At 36.5% G+C, this 22,570-nt stretch overlaps 1 protein-coding gene across 3 annotated transcripts in view; it reads right to left on the bottom strand.

Moving 5' to 3' along the window:
• Positions 1-22,570, bottom strand: part of LOC114647044 (paladin-like) — a 256,380-nt gene that overhangs the window by 183,062 nt on the left and 50,748 nt on the right. Inside the window, exon 1 of one of the 3 annotated variants that reach the window (XM_051922927.1) lies at positions 21,050-21,146. The exons of 1 other annotated variant lie outside the window; for it this stretch is intronic. The gene's annotated coding sequence lies outside the window, so the exon portion shown is untranslated. Of the gene's footprint in view, positions 1-21,049; positions 21,147-22,570 lie in introns of those variants that run through there. One more of the 3 variants, XM_028795529.2, reaches the window with a different exon arrangement.

Genomic DNA, 22,570 nt, shown 5'->3' with positions numbered 1-22,570 from the left:
CTACCTACCAAAAGCAAGGTCTTGCAAGAAACAAACTACAGACAAGCTTTCGCCTGTGTTTAAGTTTGTGCTTTCCTTTAAAATGTGTCAAGTGTTTCAGAAATTAAATGCTTTCTCCTTTTGTTTAACAATGCAATGCATTTGTCATCTGTTTTTAATTCTATACAAAAGGCAAAACGTCAAGGACCATAGCAGATTATAAAAGCACATGTGTTATATAAAATAGTTATGTGGGGTATGATTTACATTGTGTTTCTGACATGTGATATATGTTCATCAGTGGGACTCAGTATACACACAATATTCTACACAGAAAACAAAATATAACATGCAGATAACACATGGTATCACTTACTGTAAAAGCACACATTATTATGGGTGAAATTATTAAAAGTATTTTAAAAAGTATAAAAAGGACATATAAACAAATTAAAAAAAATGTATGAATGAGCACATGTATTTATTATTCCAGGATTTCCACTATAAGCAAAATGGCATTTTAATGTGCACCATAATAATGGCCCAAATTATGCAAGATTTTCATTAAAACTCACAAATTAAAACAACCTTATGATAGAAAGTCATTTATTAAAGGAATTGCATAAAGTATTTCAGAGAAATGATGAACTGGTAGGTAGTTACATTTTATATTCTTGAGTGGTAAATTTGTTTGCAGCATGAATATACTGACATATGACATAATTTCATAGATACCACAACTTAAATTTAGAAATAACAAGGACATAACCATATCACACACCTGGTGCTTCCACAATTAAAAGAATAACACATTCCTACAGGAAATCCTGTTATGAACAGTTCATTGCGGTCCAGCCTTTACATAAATCAGCATGGTGATTTCAAGTTAAAAATGTTAAACCTATGGCTATAGTTAGCCCAGCGTGAATGAATTTAGATGTGCATATCAACATAATGGTTGATCCCCGCATTGTGCCCAGTGCTGCTAGGATGGGCTCCACCTATGGTTCTGGCAAATCATATACTGCAAAAACAAGGAAAAACCACTAATGAATTTATCACTTACCTTAACTCTGTCAAAACAGAACTTACTAATCTACTGTACAATAATCACCTTTAGCAGCAAATTTATCATGAAACAATAGCTAATACAACAGAAGTTATTTTTAATAGAAAGCCTGCAGTCAGCAATAATTATTTAAAGTGATTCGTAAGGTTAAGTCAGTCTCACTAGAATTTCTAAAGTAAACACAAAAGCAATGAGCTACCATTTTAGGTTGCTTCACTGAAATATATATTAATGAATAATGTATGCGTTTATGGAAACCAAGTACCAAGGAAAAGACTTTAGAATCATGCCAATAGAACCCTTTGGTGTGGGATAAGAAAGCAGATGCCGCAGTAAAATGGCACAATTAAAAACCTCGTAAAAACAAATGCAAGTCAAATTTTAATTTTGTTCTAACAGAATCAATTACTGTGATTTCTATATTACACAGCCAGATAACTGTTGTAGAACAACCTTACAAACAAATCTGGAAAGCAGATTTTTGTGTATAAGTACTGAAACACAACAAAACACTAAAATATATTTTTGTACAAGGATTATTTTTTGAAAAGGGAAATGTACATAATTAACACACTGAACATATTCCATACACCAAGAATCAGCACATTCTTGAAACTGTTCTTCAAAAGTTTCCATCACCTCCTAAGTTGATTCACAAAAGTGTGCACTTAATAAAATAAAAATCGGGTCTTTCCCTGAAACATTTGTCACAACTTTTTCTGCAATCTTCAGTCATTGTCTTCATTTACATAATCTTAGTGAGCTTGGATAATTGTGGAAGACATCCAGGACCACCAGTCATGTAGGCAGTACGACGTAGTGGTAAAGGCTTTGGACTTCAAATCCTGAGGTTGTGGGCTCACATCCCAACACTGACAGTATGTGACCATGACCAAATCACTTGACCTGCCTGTGCTCCAATTGGAAAACCAAAAGAAATGTAACCAATTGTATCATAAATGTTGTAAATCACCTTTCATAAAGGTGTTAACCAAATAAGTACAGTGAATGTAAATGTAGTGCGACAACCACAGCAGCTCGGTCATAGTAGTCTGTGACTCTCATGTCTTATATCGTAAGGGTAGGAATTTATGTATGTGTGCAAGACTTGACAACTAGTAAATGTTCAGCCTGAAGTACAATGCATATCTTGTGGCTACAAGGAAAGAAAGAAAGTGTGTATTTTGGACAATACAAAAAGAGGAGGGGTTTGTCAATCAGATGTCTTATGTTTGTTGTACTAAGACAGAATGGAAATAGAAAAAAAAAACACAAGCAGATAGTGCACCTGAACTCACCATACCTCTAAACACTAGTATAACACTAATATGCTGTCAGGCAACATGTTAATTGGCTGTCAAAATGCAGTGAGTTTCAGTTGTGTAATCTGACACCCTCAAATCAATGAGACCCAGAAACTGCAGTCACATAGTTTGACAAGCTCTCAGACTTAAAATCAGGTAGTGTGCTGCCATCCTAAAGCAGAAGCCAGGAAACATGGCTCTAAGACAGCACAGCCTTCAGTTCTGGTGTGCAATTCTACCTCTTAAAACTCACATTTCCATGCATGTATGCAATATCAGTGCAGCTTTTCTTGTAATAACCACATTCCTTTGTAATTTTCAAGGCTACACCCATTTTCCCCCTTTGGTCGACAATGAGAGATCAAATTATGTCTTTTACAGTAGATTGAATGTAGTTAAAGGAAATGGAAATGCACAAGAATCATGTCCTTAGAATTTCAAATTAGTTATTTAAGGAACTTTAAATACATTTTGAATACTGTTAGAACAGTGACCTTGCTGCAATGTTTGTTCACATGAGAAATATTTTTAAATTGAAGTTACCCCATTTGCTTCAGTGAAACTTGTGTTCTGTGAGAGGGTTATGCTGCACGCCAGAATAAAAATATTTAAAATTTGCAGGTCTAAACCATGAATTCAACTGTTAAATTACATTTCCAGATGTGGTCATGCAAAGCCTCAACTTGCAAATTCTTCTTATTGCTTTTAGACAGGAACTTAGAAGTATGGCTAAGGTATTCATGGGGGGGATGGGGGGCTACCACCATAAACAGTTGCTAGAAAGCTGAAATGAACAAACAAAACAACTATTTAATGACTAAACCAACATTTTAAAAAGAACACAGAAGAGGAATGCACTTTAATTGTTGCTATGTACTGAATTTAGCAGCTTTGTAAAAAATGAAACAAAACATCAAATGTGCACTGGAAAAATGTTTTTACATACTGACCTCTGCTGGCAAGAATTGTATTTACACATGCAATAAATATTTTGTTGATGAATCAGGAGGAGGTAACTTCATAGTCTGAGTAGTATCAAGGTGGTAAACATGCTTTTTTATTAAAATTAATCTCCCCTCAAGTAAAATATAATAAGAACAACAAACAATGAAATTTGAATCCTTGTATTACAATAATACAAACAATAATGTAATGTTTTTCAACAATAAACACCACCCTAAGCAAGGTACCTCGATATTGCTTGGTATAATAATTTCAAGTTCTTGATTTTGTGGATTTTTCTGGATACTTAATTTTTAATCTCTGCCTTAAACAACAAAACCTGCTGTGTCTCATTTTTAACAGCTTTATTTTTTTTTATTAATATATTTTATTTATTTTATCACTTTATAAGCAGAATAAAGCATAATACTCCTACAAATAATAAAAGTTCCTGTAAAAGTGAATGCGTAACTTGTATACGCAATGAATTAGCCATACTGGTAAAAGACAACAATAGTACAGCTTCATTTTACAGGGAACCAATGTAAGCAATGACCTAAAACTTGAGTTAGGAGGCGCAAACTTTTTACAAGGTTTGAGTGATACACAAAAGATACACAAGGCAAATGTTGCTGGAGGGAATAAATCTGTCATCAGGTGAGAAAGAGCAAACAAGTAACAATAGTGTTTTCCGGAATTTCCTTCAGACTCTTACAGCATGCAATTAAAGTCAATACCTTAAATCCCTTAGAAAGTGCAATTCAAGATGCAACACCCTGTTTTGCTCAGATTAAAGGAATACAATAACATTCATGCATCAATTTTTCTGAAGTGGCTTTTTCATTACAAGTTTACAGAGAGCTGGACATTAGCCCAGCAGTGCCAGGTGCACATCAGACATCAGCCTAGAATAGAACACTTACCCGCATAGGCTAATTTTAGAAGTCCCAGTTAATATAATTCACTTTTACAGGTTTAAGTTCTTAATCAAATTCTTATCCTGATAAAGTGTCAATGGGCAAAAAAGAAAACGCAGTTCCAGTTCTCATTAGGCTGTTGTAGGCTAAAGCAAAGTCTTTTTTTGTAAAAGTAGTCAATTGTCCAAAATGACCTAAATTGAAGTAGTATGCTACAATATGAAATGCAGCAGAAATGCCAGCTCATTGTGAAATATGAAAACTGTGGTATTTTAGTAGATAATCAATTACTTAGAATGTATAGTCTGTGATAGACAGCATACATGGGCTGGCATCCCTGGCAGGATGGATTCCAGTTCCTTACCTGGCCAGGAGACCAGGGTAGTGAGTGGGCAGGAACAAGGGAAGGGCACTCTTGACAGAAGATAATCAAAAGAGGCCAATATACATGTGGGTACGTCTCTGGGACAGGGGCATAACCTGTTCAGACATGTCACTCACCCAGTATTATAAACAGAAGCATCCCTAGGTTGGAAAATCCACATGGATACCCACAAGGCATGCTGGGAGCTGCAGATTCATGGAGCACTCCTGTTGGGTTCCGTTGGTGCCACCGGGATTAGCAACTCCTACTTTGCTGGACTTCCACATGACCCAGAAGTGCTTCCTATGGGCAATGCCCTGGCACCAGAAGACTCCTGGGTCTTAGATTAAAGGAACTACTATGCCTCACCCAGGCAATCTAGAGTAGGGTGGAAGTGGACGAAGTTTGCCTAGGAAGAGTGGGGGAGTGTGTTTGTGCTTATAAAAAAGTAGCCTTTGTCAGGGTAATTAAGTGTAATAAACCTTTCATTTGAACCTGGGACTTGAGTTTGTGCTGTTGTGTCCAGGATTTTTGGTGATGTAGCACCCTGTACAGATAAGTCATACTGGGAGATTAACAACTGCATTCACAATTTCATTCTCCTCATTCAAAGTACGTTAGAGCATAGCACAGAAAGGAAAAAGAAACATACTGTATTTTATGCCCCATAAGGGCATAACTTCCTTCATTGTGTATTTTGTTCCTCTCTTCTTCAAAGACATGAGATGAAGTGCAATGTGGTCCAATCAAAGGAGATTTCAGAGGATATCAGGAGATCTACAGAAGCTCATAAAACTGAAAAGGTCTATAAAACCTGGGCCTCCTTCATTCCAAAGTAAAGAGAAAAAACCCAGTGATGCTGCTCATCTCCCTAGGAGTGGGTATCCTGTAAAAATTACTGCACAACACTCAAGGAAGTAACAAAGAATCCAAGAGAGAAAGCTAAAGGCTTATTTATAGGAGGAGGTGAAGGTTAGGAGCATGCACTGATGCAGAGTGTTGCCGCACCCACCACATGAAAAAACAGATTATTTATACTTAAGCGTGCATATGGTCAGCAACCAAAACAATACTCAATGTGGCCTGTTCGATCAGCGTATTTAATATTCTTCTAGTCAGTAGGTGACAGTGTTTAGTCAATGTTGCATACCTAACAATGTCACAACAGTGAGACTCTGTTGATGGAAGAAGAGTTGTGCTTGTTATTACTGGCTTTAAGAGGAAAAAAAATGGAAAGTGGAGTGCACAAAAGTGGTAATAGAAGGATGAGTATATTCTTGTGATTGGAGGACCTACTGTACATGATGAACACTGCATGTGAAAGACTGGTCTCTGATAATCTGTTGCATCAAATTCAGCCCTTCATTCATCATTGTGGCACCCACATAACCAGCCTCTCTTCAAAATTGACCACTTTGGATACATAGCACAACGAAGTAATAAAAAAGTCCAAGCTCAGCATGTGGCAAAAGCCCAGTGTGTGCCAGCTATTCATGGGGGTTGGCCATGGTGTCTGACATTTTTGCTACAAGACCCTCACTAGCAGTGATGACATGTCAAGTATAAATCAGCCTTAAAAATGTGCAGGAGTCTCCGGCATGTAATAGCATTCTTAAAAAAAAAAAAAAAAATTGCTGCTGATCTCCAATTTGCAAAAGATCATATGAATGTGCCACAACACTACTGGATATTCTGTGGACAAATGAAATAAGACTTGGACTTTCTGGTACAGGTACAGGTACAGTTTTGTACAAGAACAAAAACCTCATCCTACCTGTAAAGAACAGCAAAAACAACATCATGGTGTGGGGATTCTTTGCTGAGTTGCCTGGATGGCATGTCATTTTTGAGGGATCAGTGACTTTCTAGTTGTGTTTGGAAAAAACACAGGACAATAATAGAGCATCTGTCTGTGAAATGAAGCTCAAAACGTGTTTAGCCTTGAAGCATAACGATTACCTCAAAAACATGAGTAAATTAATGAATGACTGGCATTTTACACTAGCTAGTCAAGAGTCATGGCCCTTTTTCCTACTGAAAAGCTGTGGCATAATCTAGAACAACCACTCATGGAAGACAACTCTGAAATATAAAAGATCAGAAACTATATTAAAGTTTAAATGACCAAAATAACTTATAGGACATATGTAGCTGCGGGTGAGTACGGCAGGATCAAGCATGGATAACTGCTTGTATTTTTCGTTTATTTCCGACTAAAGATCAACACCTGGTTCTGAAGGGTTGGCCAGTAGCATGCATTCAGAGATTAACCCCAGCTGCGCTGGTACTGTGAACTGCTTGCAGTCATCAAGAAGTTGGTGGTCCTCTGTTGCATCACAATCGACGGGATGACCACTCAGGTTTCTGTGTAGAGATGTTGTGTCAATCATAAACCAAGAAAGGGTCCGTTTAAGATATTTAAGTTCCTTTACATTAGTTTATGCAGTCACACAAGGAGTACTAGCAGTTCTCTTAAATGTTCAACTTGATCAAACGACAAAGATTAAAGTACCTGTCCAGTCTTTCAAATCCTTGCTGTTTCTTCTGTCGCAGACTGGCATCAGGCTTAAACAGGTAGGTTTTAAGCTTTTAATCTTAGGCTGGTTTTAAACTTTTAGTGTAGCTGCAGGTGAGTAAGGCAGGATCAAGCATGGCTAAAACGCATGCCGAAAGAAATCTGTCAGTCCAAAAGTTCATTTTAAAAGATTTAGTGAAAATTCAAAGCAAACAGTCCACACACGAATAAAGAAAAAATGTTGTTTGTTACAAACGTAGAATAAAAGCAAAAAATTGAGAAAAAATGTTTCTTCTATAAACTTAGCTTTTCTTCTCAAACCTCAGTTGATTCTACACTTAAAGATGCTTTACTTCATCTTCAGTACGCTCTAAACATATGGCATTGCACGTTCAATAGAGCATGTTAACTTTCATACTACTGAGCAAGTAAGGCATGGTTTAAAACCATGTGACCTCCAGGCCTTAAACACGGCAAGGCAGGTCACTAACTGAGCATAATCTATAGTCAGAGGGGCAAGAATTAGTTAGAATATACCAATTCGATTCAACTTGTGTGGGTTATAAGAACCTCCCATAGACTATGCACTAATATATAGGCAAACATTTAATATAACTTAAATAACTAGCAAATGGTTCTTACAACATGCTAGTCAGTATGGTACCTACTGGAAGCATTTGCTTGAGGTTACGATTTCTACAGAATGTTCCACCAGTTACTAAAGGTAAAGGTTCATGAACTTTTTTCCTCCCTGATTTTGACTATTTAAATAATAAGTCAAATCAAGATACAGAAATGCACAATGTCATGCATATTATTTATTTAAACAGACCAATCATTATGAATTATTATTTGTTTTAGCTGAATGTGATTTTTGTGCTTTAACTATACTGTATTACAACAGTGTCAGGATCCACACTGGCCTAATTTCTCTAGCCCTAAGTCATCCTTCTTTAACACATATTTTCAATTAAATTAAAATCATGTAGAATAAACCTGCCACTGTGGTCCCACAAGCCAGTGCAGTCTTAGTGCCGGTCCTAAGCTGGGGTAAACTGAGGATATTTGCATCAGGTAAACTGAGGATATTTGCATCAGGAGGGGCATCCTGCATAAAACATATGCCAAATCAAACATGCAGATGAGAAACAAAATGTCCATACCAAGGTTATTATAATTTTGCCTTTTTATATTAGTTTTATTTCTATGTTATTTCTGATCTTACTTGGAATTGAGTTTAGTTTTAGTTTTCCTTCATCATACAGTATATTTTTAGTTTTAATTTAGTTTTTATTTCACAAACACATTTCTGTTTTATTTTTATATACATTAGTTTCAGTTTTAATTTAAGTAATTATGGTATGGTTAAAGAGTTTTGTGTCACAATCAGACAGAACTGTACACTTAGAGGGTTTGGAAACGAGTTTGTTAGTGGACGTTTACTACATAACATGGTTTACTATCTGGTTTTGTTTTTTTCTGCTAAAAACAAGCATAATCAAAACCAGATACTGAATATGAACAATTTTATACAATTTTATAATTTTTAAAATATTTTCTATGTCATTTGTGCGGAACAAATGTGCACTGACTGTTGGCATGTTTCAGCTTTTCCTTTTCTTGTCCAGAATAGGCCAATCTGTGATGAAATTTTAAGGTTTGAGGATTTTTTACTCTAAATGTCTACAGCGCACAACATATCCTGCTCCATGACAATGAGCTTACAATTAATGCCTTCAATATTGTATTCAAAAATCTCCCACACTGGGGTTTGTTATTTTCTACAGCCATATTGATCTCTGATTCCATCTCAGCCACATACAATTTATAGACAGAATTTTGCCACCTGCAGGCTGTATTAAAAATCAGAAAATAGACAATGAGACTTGGTGGAATGAGGCAGTACAGAAAAGCATAAAGAGGATGAGTTTAGTGAAAAAGAACTGGAATAGCCAGAGAGATAAAGAAAGCAGTCAGGTGTACAAAGACAAGCGTCACAAGGTGATGAGAGGGGTGGCAGAAGCTAAGGAAAAGATGTATCTATACTAATAAAAGGCAAAGCCCTCACTCACTCACTCACTCACTCATCACTAATTCTCCAACTTCCCGTGTAGGTGGAAGGCTGAAATTTGGCAGGTTCATTCCTTACAGCTTACTTACAAAAGTTAGGCAGGTTTCATTTTGAAATTGTACACGTAATGGTCATAACTGGAACCTCTTTTTTGTCCATATACTGTAATGGAGTGCAGCTCGATGGCCGTGGGAGGAGGAGTCGCGTATCGCGTCATCACGCCTCCTACGTAATCACGTGAACTGAAAACAAGGAACAGCCACAAAGAGCACTGAAGAAAACATTCATTACACAATTGAGAAGGCAGCGAAACAATAAGAAGCGAGCGAGTGACTGACTGAACACAGCATGAGTGATCACTTCGATGAATCAAACCTGTTCAAAAAACACATTACACAATTGATAAGGTACGAAAAGAATATGAAGCGACTGACGCATACAGGCATAAATTAAGTTCATAGACCTACAAAAGATTGCCATTTTTCTCCTGTACAACTATACGTTGCATTCTCAACAGTAAGCTTCCACGGCTTGATCATATTCCAACCGGAGTGCTCAACTGACAACGTGGTATACAAAGACAACTATAACAATCGTAATAAACGAACAATGAAACAACGGAGAACCCGTGCATTAAATAAAAAGGCTGCTTCCTTGGCAAAGCAAGGAAAAAGGATGGCCTTATATGGCGTTCGTTTATAAAAACAATCATAATAGACGAACAATAAACCACTACAGAACCGCGAACCAAGCAGAAAGGACGGACTTATATGGCGTTCGTTTATAAAACAGCAGAGAAGCTGTGTAAAGACAGCTTCACAAAAAAAACAGATCCTTAACAAATTGTTATTGGTATATTTTCCCTCAGTTTAAAAAGGTTTTCTTTTCTTCTTAATAAAAATTTAAAAGCAGAACTTCGCCGCTGCAAAGCGCACATGACTTTATTGAAAAGAAACTAAACTTGCAGCGCCGCTATTCAATGACGCGCCACTATTCAATGACACTTGCCTAACGCCTGACTTTATTGAAAAGAAACTAAACTTGCAGTGCCGCTATTCAATGACACTTGCCTAACGCCTGACTTTATTGAAAAGAAACTAAACTTGCAGCGCCACTGTTCAATGACACTTGCCTAACGCCTGACTTTATTGAAAAGAAACTAAACTTGCAGTGCCGCTATTCAATGACACTTGCCTAACGCCTGACTTTATTGAAAAGAAACTAAACTTGCAGTGCCGCTATTCAATGACACTTGCCTAACGCCTGACTTTATTGAAAAGAAACTAAACTTGCAGTGCCGCTATTCAATGACACTTGGATAACGCCCGACTTTATTGAAAAGAAACTAAACTTGCAGCGCCGCTATTCAATGACGCACCGCTATTCAATTACACTTGCCTAACGCCTGACTTTATTGAAAAGAAACTAAACTTGCAGCGCCGCTATTCAATGACGCGTCGCTATTCAATTACACTTGCCTAACGCCTGACTTTATTGAAAAGAAACTAAACTTGCAGTGCCGCTATTCAATGACACTTGCCTAACGCCTGACTTTATTGAAAAGAAACTAAACTTGCAGCGCTGCTATTCAATTACACTTGCCTAACGCCTCTCCTAAGGGGAGATACTGTGGGATCTAGGCATCAGTCAAAGCATCAATCACAGGCCCAATTAGAAAGCTGTGATTTGTCGTCTCCCTCCCATGTAACAATCACAGCCCGTGTTACAACGCACTTAGTCACCGAATATGTATATATGTATATATATGTATATGTAGATATGTGTATATGTAGATATGTATATATATGTATATATGTATATGTATATATATGTTTACACAACCTCTTTAACACAGTACTTCTCCGCTGCAAAGCGCGGGTATTTTGCTAGTGTTAAGATATATGAAAAGCTGGACGCAAAGGAAGGACAAAAGAACTTGTGCCAAATGGCCAATCAGAGGGATGTGCTGCAGGTCAGGGTGATAAAAAATGCAGATTGAAATTTGCTGACAAGCAGGGAGAGTGTGGAAAGAGTACTGTGAAGAACTTGTGAATATAGAAAATGAGAGAGATTGCAGGTTGGATGAAGTGGAGATAGTAAACCACAAAGTACTAGGGATCAACAAGGCTGAAGTGAGGGAAGCTGAAAGGATGTGGTTAACCAGTTGGCCCGGACGATATACCAGTGCTGGCATGGATGTTTAGGTTAAATGGCAGTAGAGTTTCTAACTAGATTGTTTAAACAAAATCTTTAAAAGGCGAGAGGATGCCTGAAGAGTGGAGAAGCTGTATGTTAATACCAATTTTCAGAAATAAGGGAGGTGTGCAGAGCTGCAGTAACTGCAGGGTATAAAGTTGATCAGCCTCACCATGACGATACGGGATAGAGTGATAGATGCTAGGCTGAGAGGAGAGGTGGCGATCTGTGAGCAGCAATATGGTTTCAAGCCAGGAAAAAGTACCACAGATGTGATGTTTGATTTAAGAGTGTTGATGGAGAAGTACAGAGAAGGTCAGAAGGAATTGCATTGCATGTTTGTGGACTTAGAGAAAGCATATGACAGGGTGCCAAGAGTGGAGGTATGATACTTTTCTGCTATTCCAGACTTACATATAGTATGTCAGGGTAGTGCAAGATATGTATGAGGACAGTGTGACTACAGTGAGGTGTGCAGACGGAATGACAGCCTGGTTCAAGGTGAGAGTGAGATTACATCAAGGATCAGTTCTGAGCCCTTTCCTGTTAGTAATGGTAATGGACAGGTTGACAGATGAGGTCAGACAGGAGTCTCCATAGACTGTGATGTTCATGGATGACATTGTGATCTGTAGTGAGAGCAGACAGCAGGTTGAGACGACCCCGAGAGGTGGAGGTACACACTGGAGAGAAGGGGAGTGAAAGTCTGTAGGAGTAAGACGGAGTACATGTGCGTGAATTAGAGGGAAGGTGGTGGAAGTGTGCGGCTGCAAGGAGCAGAGGTGGTGAAAGTAGACAAACTTAAATACTTGGGTTCAACAGTCCAAAGCAATGCAGAGTGCGGAAGAGTTGTGAAGATAACAGTGCAAGCAGGCAAAGTACAGTAACACAAATTTAAACGTTAAGTAAATTGTGCAGCCCAGGAAAATATATTCATTATGCATAAACTGAAACTACAAAACAACCAGTTTAGGTAGCAAAGGGCAAACCATAATAACATGCAAGCATAGGCGGGTAACAACCTTTTATATTACTCCATTAAGTGTACTTAAGTAAACTGTTGGAAAAATTGTACTTTTCAGAATCATTTTTGGAAATGATACTTTTTACTTTTTTATTTGAGTAAATCTGGAAACAAAAACTACTTTTACATTTCTGTCACCCTTATTACCATTATATTTTAATTTTTCCTATTTATTTTTTAACTTCACTGTGTCTCTTTTGCCACAAAAGAACAAGTACCGTAATAACTCTTCACCATCAGCTAGTTTACTCTGCTGACTTTAAAGGTCATTTTCAGCAATCAATTGGTTTTCCATTCTACAACTGACAGCCAATAGAGAAGCCTCATTATTTTCCAATGACCAACTCTATGGATTTAATTGGGCATAATTAGTTGTCAGTAACAGATGTCCAAAAAGTTGGCACCAGGTAGCAGCCTCAGTCAGTGTTAAATTAAAAACGTCCCTTTGGACGTTTTCACATTTCATTATTATACAACACTGAATCACAGTGAATTTGTCTTCTCTGGCTTTTATCAAACAGAAAAAGCCTCTTTAAGGTCAAAATGAACACAGATCTCTAAAAAGTGATCTAAATCATGTACAAATACAAATAAAAACTAATTTATTGCATATATATTCACACCCTTAAACTCAGTATTTAATAAACATACATTTGGCAGCCTGGAGTCTGTGTAAACAGGTCTCTTTCAGTTTTGCACATCTAGACATTGCAATTTTTCCTCATTCTTCTTTGTAAAACTGCTCAGGTTCTGTCAGTTTGCATGGGATTCACATGTGAACAGCAGTTTACAAGTCCTGTCACAAATTCTGAAATGAATTAAGCTCTAGACTCTGCATAGTTGTTTCTAAGTCATTTTTGTGTAACTTTTGCTTTATGTTTGGGGTCGTTGTCTTGCTGGAAAGCAATTATTATCCTAAGGCACAGGTTTCTTGCAGACTACATCAGTCCAGGATTTCCATGTAATTTGCTGTATTCATTTTACCCTCATAAGCCTTCAACGGTTGCTGCACAGAAGCATCCCAATAACATGATGGCGCCACCACAACGGGGACGGTGTGTTTTAGATAATGTGCACTGTTCAGACATGACATTTAGTGTGATGACCAAATAGCTTAATTTTGTTCACATTGGACCACAGATTATTTTTCCAGCTGACATCAGTGTTTTCCAACCGGAAAATTATAGCCGAGATGTCAACGGCATCTTTTTTAACGGTAGCTTTCTCTTTGCCATTCACCCATAAAGCTTTGACTGGTGGATCACTCAGGCAACATTTGCTGTCTGTATGTCACTCCTTCAGAGTTATCATAGGTCTCTTGGTGGCCTCCCTCATAAGAGTGTGCGATATGTATCGTCTACTACAGTGTTTCCCAACCTCGGTCCTGTGGTCCCAGGTTTTTGTTTCAATCAGCGTCTGGTTTTAATTGGACTCCTGGGCAAATTAAATGATGTGTTATTTCATATGTTCTGTGTTTTGGGAACAATATAGAAATTAGAAAACTACGTTTGCTAAACTATTTTATATATATATATATATATATATATATATATATATATATACACATACATACCGGTACATATTAAAATGCACCAAGCAGTTATATGGGAATAATGTATTTTTTTCTTTTTAACAATATTTTCATCTTGATTTTCATTCTACTTTTCTAGGTGTTCTAATTGTTTAATTAAGCCATTATTTATTAATTAGTGGATTTGATGCTAAAGTACTTGCAGCCTTTGATTATTCAGTGTTGTTTGCCAGCGTGTCTGCTCTGCTCATTTTTAATTATCATTAATAAGATACAATGAAGGGGGAAAACTGCACAGAGAAAGGGCAAAATATAATGAAATTAACAAAAGAGAGTTAAGCATTTAAATCTATAGCAAAAGCAGAAATATTTCTAAATGTCTTATAAATGTAAAAATCATGCTGCTGTGATTTTCTGAATGTAGAATAAAAGAAAAACAATACCAGCTAATTAAATGAGATCAGTGCTATCAGGTGTTGTCACTGATTAGGAATCTGGTTGGAACAAAAACCTGCAGTCACACAGGGTCCCCAGGACTGAGGTTGGGAAACACTGGTCTACTATAATATCTTAATTGCTGTTTTAACGATGTGTGATCTGAAAGTATGTCACTCATTTTGGGGAAAAAAAAATGAAAAACATGCTTTGAGAGTCCATGTATTCACTGTCTCATGTAACTCATGTAACAGGATAGACTACAGCATGTGCGCAAAGGGAGCACATTAGCATACACGGTCAGCGCATAGCTGACAAAAAATTAGTGAGTAAACAGCACCAAGAGATAAAACAGTCTTGTGATCTACATTGTTAGATTTATTTGCAAGACATGGATCATCATCACTCGCATGGTGGTTTGGCTTTGAAAAGACTGATGTTGCTCAAAAGCCGGCAATCTGCAAACTGTATCGGAAATCGGTTGCTGTTAAAGACAGCTTATCAACTAACTTGTTTCACCATCTGAGAACTAACGACCGCACAGAATATGAAGAATACAAAAAGCTTCAGAAGTCAGCTGTCCACAACATGTCTAAACCACCCAAGGTACAAGCACAAAAAAACACTCAGCAAACTTCAGTAGAATCATTCTACGGCATTCAAGTGCCATACAACAAGAAAAGCAACAGATGGCATGACATGGCTGCGAGAAGACTGCTTGGTTTGCATGACAACAAACAGCGGGGCTAGTGTTGTCAGCACACTATGGATTAACAACTGGAAGAGGCTTCCTTGTTTTGAGCAAAGGCTTTATATTGCAATTAATGAGTAATTTGGGTTCCTCTATAAAATGCACTTTAAGTGACATTGATCTAGTACGGAGTCCCATAGGTGTTAGGCAAAAAAAAAATCCATTCAAACAAATTATGCAATTTGTTAGAATGGATTATTTTTATTTCAGTTAGATGCATATGACTATTGGGAGGATTTTCAGTTTCGCAAACTGTCTTGGTTGGTGGTCTTCAATTCCAAAGCACCTGTTTTTCTTTCATTATCACAGATCCCCACTTCCTTGTTCTGCTCCATCCCGCCCTATGGCTGCAGAAGTTGAAGCAGGTGATGACACAAGGGAGGGAGCAAAAAAGAAAAAAAAAAGTATTTTGGTAGCTATTTAAAAAAAAAACACAGGAATTCAGAGAAGGTGAAACTCTGCACACTGCCACTGAAGAAGAGATTAAGAGCTACTTGATCATACCTGAGGCAGACAGTGATGTAAATCCACTTGAGTGGTGGAAAACACTAGAAGTACATTTCCCCAAACTGGGGAAATTTGCAAAAAAAAGTACCTGTGCGTCCATGCCTCAAGCAGCCCTTCTGAGACGGCTTTTACCACCAGAGGAAATGTTGTAACATGTAACCATGCAGCTATGAACCCAGATGCTGTGGACAGACTGGTGTTTCTGTCAGAGAACCTGGAAGCTTCCTCAGTAGAATTTTACAATTGTTTTATTTTTCAGATATCTTTGTGCAATATTGGAAACAACTAGAAGTTAGTAGTTTGTTTAAAAATATTGTAGGTTTGGGTTGTTTTATATCTTTCTGCAATATAAGACAGAACTTGTTTACAAATACTATATTTTTTTTCCTGTGGAGTATTTGACTGTACTTTGGATTTGTGCACTATAGTACAGTGTGTTAGATTGTTGTTCTTGCTTGTATGTTGCACAATTCATCTTATAGCAGAGCAATTTATGTTTATCCAGACTGTAATTTTCAGGCTCTGTAGTTCAATTATGATCAGTACTTTATTCCCTTTGGATTCGTATCTTGTTTACATTAAGGGTGAGTGTCTGTTTAAAATGCTCTCATTGTAACAATTTTGTTGGTCTTTTGTGTAAATCTTGTTGGCCACTTTGAAATGGTTTACTCATACTTGCACTATTTTATCTCAGTAATACTTTAAATGGGGAATTTAATGTTTTGCTGTTATTTTACTTCAGTTTTAAGTAAATAAATAAGATATTTTAAATTAAAATTTAAATTATTGATATTTTCTTGTTTCCATTGCCTGACTTGAGCTTTTCAATCACCTTTTCATGGAGTTGCTTGGAGTGTTCTTTTATCTTCATTGTGTAGGTGAGAGCATGACACTGACTCTTCACAAGTTGGATTTTCTGGGTAAGTTGCATTTATACCACAATCAATTGAAGCCCCTTAACTATAGACTGGTGGTCTCCATTTCACTAATTAAAAACTAAAACTAAATAAAAAAGTGAAAAAATGTAAAAACCCTGAGGGCAGTGTCAGGCTAATAAGGCATACAAGGAACGGGAAAGAATTCATAAAAAAGATAAACAATTCATTCCATTTTTGTCACATTGATTCTACAGCAGTTATATTTCAGAATGGGATTGCAGGTATCACACCTGCGATTTACAAATCTTCCTTGGTTTAACTTACTCAACTTAAAATCACGCTGCTCTTTTAAGGTAAAAACATTTTCATTACTGTTACAGAGCAAGCACATGATAGACCATTCTGATGACAATTGTAAATGGCTGTTTAAAAAGTATTCTTTAATAGGTAAGCACATAGGTGCAACTGTAGCAAAATTCACATAAAATTACTCACAAAATTACTCACCCAATCAGAGTAACCTTAGCACATGATTCAGGCTCACAGCCCCTTGTATAGCAAGCAGACAGCAGCCGACAGTGTTGAAAAATTAAAATGTAAATTTACTTGTGATCAGGTCAATCAAAACACATGCTGAGGTGTTGAGAAACGAACAGCAGTGTCCTGTGAGACCGACAATGAAACCTTCTAATGTTACACCACGAAAGTGTTGGGGGCATAGGTGGGGGAAACTCTCAAAAGCACACACAAACTTTGACATTGTACAGAAGGCATAGTAAATTTTAATCAAACACTCCACAATTCTGCATTGTCATCTAAACAAAATTTAAAGCCTGGTATATTAGGCCACATTTATAGTTGGTGAAATCTGTCTATAAAGTACAGAATCTGCTTTTACTTTATCATATGCTGCCTTATTTGGTCTAGCGCTGTCAAGAGGCCTGTTCTACTTGACAAAGGGCTTATTATTGTAATCAGGTTACTTTTTACCTGCTACTTTCCTTCCGTTCCAGGCAGCCTCTGAAAACTACTTTGACTTACATCTGTATATTGCATATGATTAATCCCTCTGTAATTAAAACACTGACAAGACAGGAAGCAAAGTCTGTTATGGTGTCAAGAAACTGTGCTCTGCACAATACAGATGGAGCTTTAGCCAACCACACGGCAAATGTTTTTAATTAAACATCTTCTAAAAGGAAAATATGTGTCTCATTAAATCCTCGTCTGAGACAGCAGCTCTGAAAATCCATACCTGTATCCGGCCAGAGCATCACAGATGTCTCAACTTTGTTTAAGATACATTTTATCCCAACTGTCATGTAAGTCTGTCACTAGTGCTTATAACAGGCTCCAAGGCAGACAAAACGGAGAACTACTTTAAACGTCAGAGAACCTTGGAATGTAAATAAAGACCAGCAAAAGTCTACAAATGGCAACGCTTGCTAAAACCGCAAATGCATTTGGTTAAACAATATTCTGGCACATTCTTTAGAAAAAGTAAATCATTTTAAGGCTAGCTGCAGTACATTTTCCTCTCCGTTTGATTCCTAACTTCAACTAATCACACATTTTTGGCCATGTCTGCCTGAAATTCCAATTACCATAAATGACTGAGTTGCAAGAATAGGTTATCAATGTTCTAGAAGTGGTTAAAAACATTTTCTAACAAAAAGCAGAATACTTTAGTACAATACTGAAGAATATTTTAATATCTTGTATACCACTCATATAAATCCATCCCAAACCTAGGGGATATGCTAGGAGTCTGGTATTTTGTGTCTCTTCTTTAGATGCCAGTAAGAAAAAGAGAGAAGTAAGGAAAAGCTGGAAGACTATTGCCAATAAGAAAAGAAAATATATGGAATCTCTGCCTTTAAATTACACTCCAGGCCATTACAGGGCAATATACTCTTGATGTTGTTTCTGGATTTTTGGGTCAGTCTGTGACCAAAGCATAGTACTGCTAGATATCAACTGCAGCAAAGAGTAAAGAAGAAAGCTCTAAATCTATCTAAATCTAACTACAGGTAATCCTGGAACAAGTAGGAGTTAAACAGAGGACTAATTTCAGTAAAGATGCCAGTCTTAATAAATAAATAAATAAATAATAAATAAATCTACTATAAGTACCATGATGCTCCAAAAATGATGGATGGATTAAAAGCCAGAAGTCTGTATGACCATCAGCATCAAGTGACTCAGTGAGAACCCTAACTACAAAGAGGACTATTTAATTTATGTTAGGTAGAATGCCCAGAGGGGACTGGGCGGTCTCGTGGCCTGGAACCCCTACAGATTTTATTTTATTCTCCAGCTTTCTGGAGTTTTTTTTTTGTTTTTTCTGTCCACCCTGGCCATCGGACCTTACTCCTTTTCTATGTTAACTAATGTTGCCTTATTTTAATTTCTTATTTTGTCATTTATTTTTCTTTTATTCATTATGTAAAGCACTTTGAGCTACTTTTTGTATGAAAATGTGCTATATAAATAAATGTTGTTGTTGTTGTTTATAACAGTAATATGTTTATTTAATAGCAGAAGGTATTTGAGCATCACCCAGCAAGATGACCACAACACAACACAGCACACACATCACACCCAGATTTGAGTGCTGCAGTACCAACTGCAAAGTGCATATTTGTAATAGAGACCAGGTTTTCAGTTGGAATAATATACCATTAAACTGTTCCTTTTTCAACTAAACTAATAAACACAATGGTGATGGCCTTAGTCCAAAGTAAAAAAAAAAAAAAACAGTGATGGAAGAAAGGTCCATTAACCTTCATCAAAGCCAACGTTGTTAAATAAAAAACTGGTTTTCTTCAGGCATGTAAATCTATCCCACTTCGTGACAACTCGACCACTGATTGCAAACTCCAATGGTATAACCAACGAAGCTTTAAAAATGCATTTAGCTCTGCCAGTTAGTCTATGGAAAATATACCATCTTTGTACCACAAAAGGCTTACATTTTGAAAACAGTGACAATATTCAACTGTGTGATTATTAGGAGGCTAGGTTTCAAAATCTTTATAAATGATGCAGCATGGCACAGAATGAAAACTGGACAAGTGTAGCAAAACACTTTACAGCAATGGCACTGCTTTCGCAGGCTGCTATAACAATCTGCTGTTGTTTAAAGCCAATCAAGGCTTAAATTACCCCATGAGAATAAAAAGGAACATTGACCTTGACCTGCCTGCCCTTAACCAAGGGAGGAAGTACATTATTGTTCCTGGAACTGAAAATATGCACAGAGATGGCTGTGCTGAGAGAGCTTTAGGGAGCAGGACAGAGGAGTGGAGGTCTTCAGTGATGAAAGCCAATGTGGCTTGATTCTCACCTATCTTGGCCACACAATGACACAAATCAATTGTTACAGATCAGTAAACATAGATCTCTGGCGGGGGTAGGGGGGGGGTTTGGGGGTATGGGGGGGTGAAAACAACAGAACAGGAAAGACAATGGGAAGAAAGAGTTCAGTAGATAGGGAATTTCCTCACTAGACAGCCATAGCCACTGTTAGTAGGTGACTATTAGTTATTTATGGTTTTCTTATTTTGTATATTTCCCTTTCCAAACAGTTACATGTACTATGCCTTTGATGTTGTATACCATGTCCAACCTGAATGAAAGAAAAAAATCTGGTGAGCAATGCTATTTTAGTATCCACAGTAGTTTCAATAAATGGGACTTTGACAGAATTCAAAAACACCTAGTTGGATTATTTCAAGATTCTTTACAATTGCTTGGGAATACTATTAACAGAAAACAAACATTATGGATGCTGCTAAATGGTTGTTGAATAAGACCTGGCAACAGACCTATTATATTGTGTAAAGACTAAACTAAACTAAACTAAACTAAACTAAATTAGTGAGAAAATCTCTTTTAATTTATAAAAAGAAACAGTGAAATTTAGCTGTGGATTGTTGGCTACAGATTGTGTGTCCACAATTAGAGCACACAGTACAATCAAATTAAAAATCCACCTGCCTTGTTCAGTTAATTAATTAAAAAATAAAGCCCCTGATATGGAAACTTAAATAATCTAAAATCTTTGGATTTCCATCCTTGTAAGGCAAAAGTAGTTTATATAAAAAATGTACTTCTAATGTTAAGACTTTTCAGAAACAGACATCAAGTTGCTATCTTTCTATAAAATACAAAAAAGGGTGTGTCAGAAAATATTTGAACAATGCATAAAACACTATACATCATAAATAAAACTGAATATAAAACCAATGTTATATTTAAAACTGCTCAAAGGCAAACCAAACTGAGTTACTGAAAGTAAGCCATATCATGATAACAGCTAGCCTAACTCTGCAGATAAGAAAACATGAAATCTTCACTTTTACTACTTTTTTATCTTTTTAAAAGTATACAAAGATGCAGAGATCTGTCAGTTGAAGAAATGCAACATGATCACACAAATAAAGACTATCAGTCATAAAACAATACCAAACAAACAGTATTAGATCATAAAAACAGGCTCTTCCTAGAAATGCTGAAGCACTGTGAACCCTGAAGATAGCTATCTATATAATAAAATATTCCAACCTCTTATCAGCGATCCTCCTAAGCTTCCCATACCTTCTCTGGAATATGTGTTTCCCCCATCGCTACATCTGCTGCTGCAGGCTGTCCTGGAAATGTGTCAATGCAAAGAGAGCAGATCTAGGCTCTTCTCAAACTCTAGACACACCAAAAAAGCCCTCCCACAATGAAGCAAGCGAGCCAATCGGGGAACTGCTTTCAGACTGAAGCAAAGCTGAAGGCAGTCATCAAGAGCACATCTTGTCTTTTAACAAAAAAAGGGATAGTGACATCAAAATAGCACTGATCTTTCATGATGACAAGACTGCAGTGCTGTCTGTAAAATACAGTAAAAAAGGGAGTTAATAAATATTAGTAGAATACTAATTAACTTCAAATTAAAAGTAGCAATGTGAGCTGGCTTGATAAGGACACTATGTAAACAACAATTTATATCTTTAATCAATATGCATCATGCAAGCATTATAAGGCAGAGAAAATCTCAAATACCAATCTATTAATATCATAATAAAAACAGTTGTCTTTAAGAACTTATAAAGACTGTTTTTCCTGGAAATTAGTCACATTATACATACAATCTGTAAACTTAATTAAACCAATGCTTATTGGACATAGCCAAAGCATTCACAGTTGCACAAAATCAATGTTTAGTATTACTTATGTTTTTTCATTAGGAGGAAGTAACGTGTAGGTGCAGCTGTGTTTACTGTATTTCTTTGTTAATCTGTGAAAGATATCACAGATAGAATTTCAGGAGCTCCAGAACATTTTTGTGGTTTTTTTTCTCTCCATAGTTTTTGCCAACACTTATTTAACCCACAATAATACTTTGAATAAATATTACTTGGGTAAAAAAAATAAAAATTTTATGTTCTTACAGGGCTAAATGATCTTTGCAAATAAAGGCAAAAGTGGTAAAAACTGAATAGGGAAGGTCCCAACATCACATAGTATTAACTGAATGATCAAAAGTAAGATACTTTAATTATCTGCACATTAATAAATATGTATCTCTTAAAACATGTGAAAAGCAACTATTACTCAATTATTATTAGATAAAAAGACCTTAACAAACATTTCTTTTGGTATTCATAACAGTTACAGCGTAAAGTGTTATATTGCAATGTGACTTACTAACAAATCTTCACTTTGGAGTGGTCTGAGGTGGCTTAACTAAGACACATTTCTCTTGATAATAAACATTTAGTATGAGAGCATTGAATTCTTCATATTAATGAGTCATTTTAAACATCATGTCATTAGGCCACACTGCACAGAGATGAATTTCCTATCTACTGATGTTTTATAAGTGTTATGAATGCCTAAAAGAAGCCTTTATTAAGGTCTTGTTACACAAGTACCTAGACTAAAGTGTTACCAAAATACTGAATAACATTGATATTTTGGATATTATTCTTTGACAACATCTGCATAATAAATTGATATAATATATAATAAATACAAGTAAGTCAAGATAAGGCTATAAAAATAGTAGACCATTATTTCCTATCCACACACCGCAGC

Source organism: Erpetoichthys calabaricus, chromosome 2 (assembly GCF_900747795.2).
Source record: "Erpetoichthys calabaricus chromosome 2, fErpCal1.3, whole genome shotgun sequence".
In the NCBI taxonomy this organism is placed as follows: Eukaryota; Metazoa; Chordata; class Cladistia; order Polypteriformes; family Polypteridae; genus Erpetoichthys; species Erpetoichthys calabaricus.
Note: the sequence above shows the minus strand (reverse complement) of the source record. Positions and strands in the feature narration are given on the sequence as shown.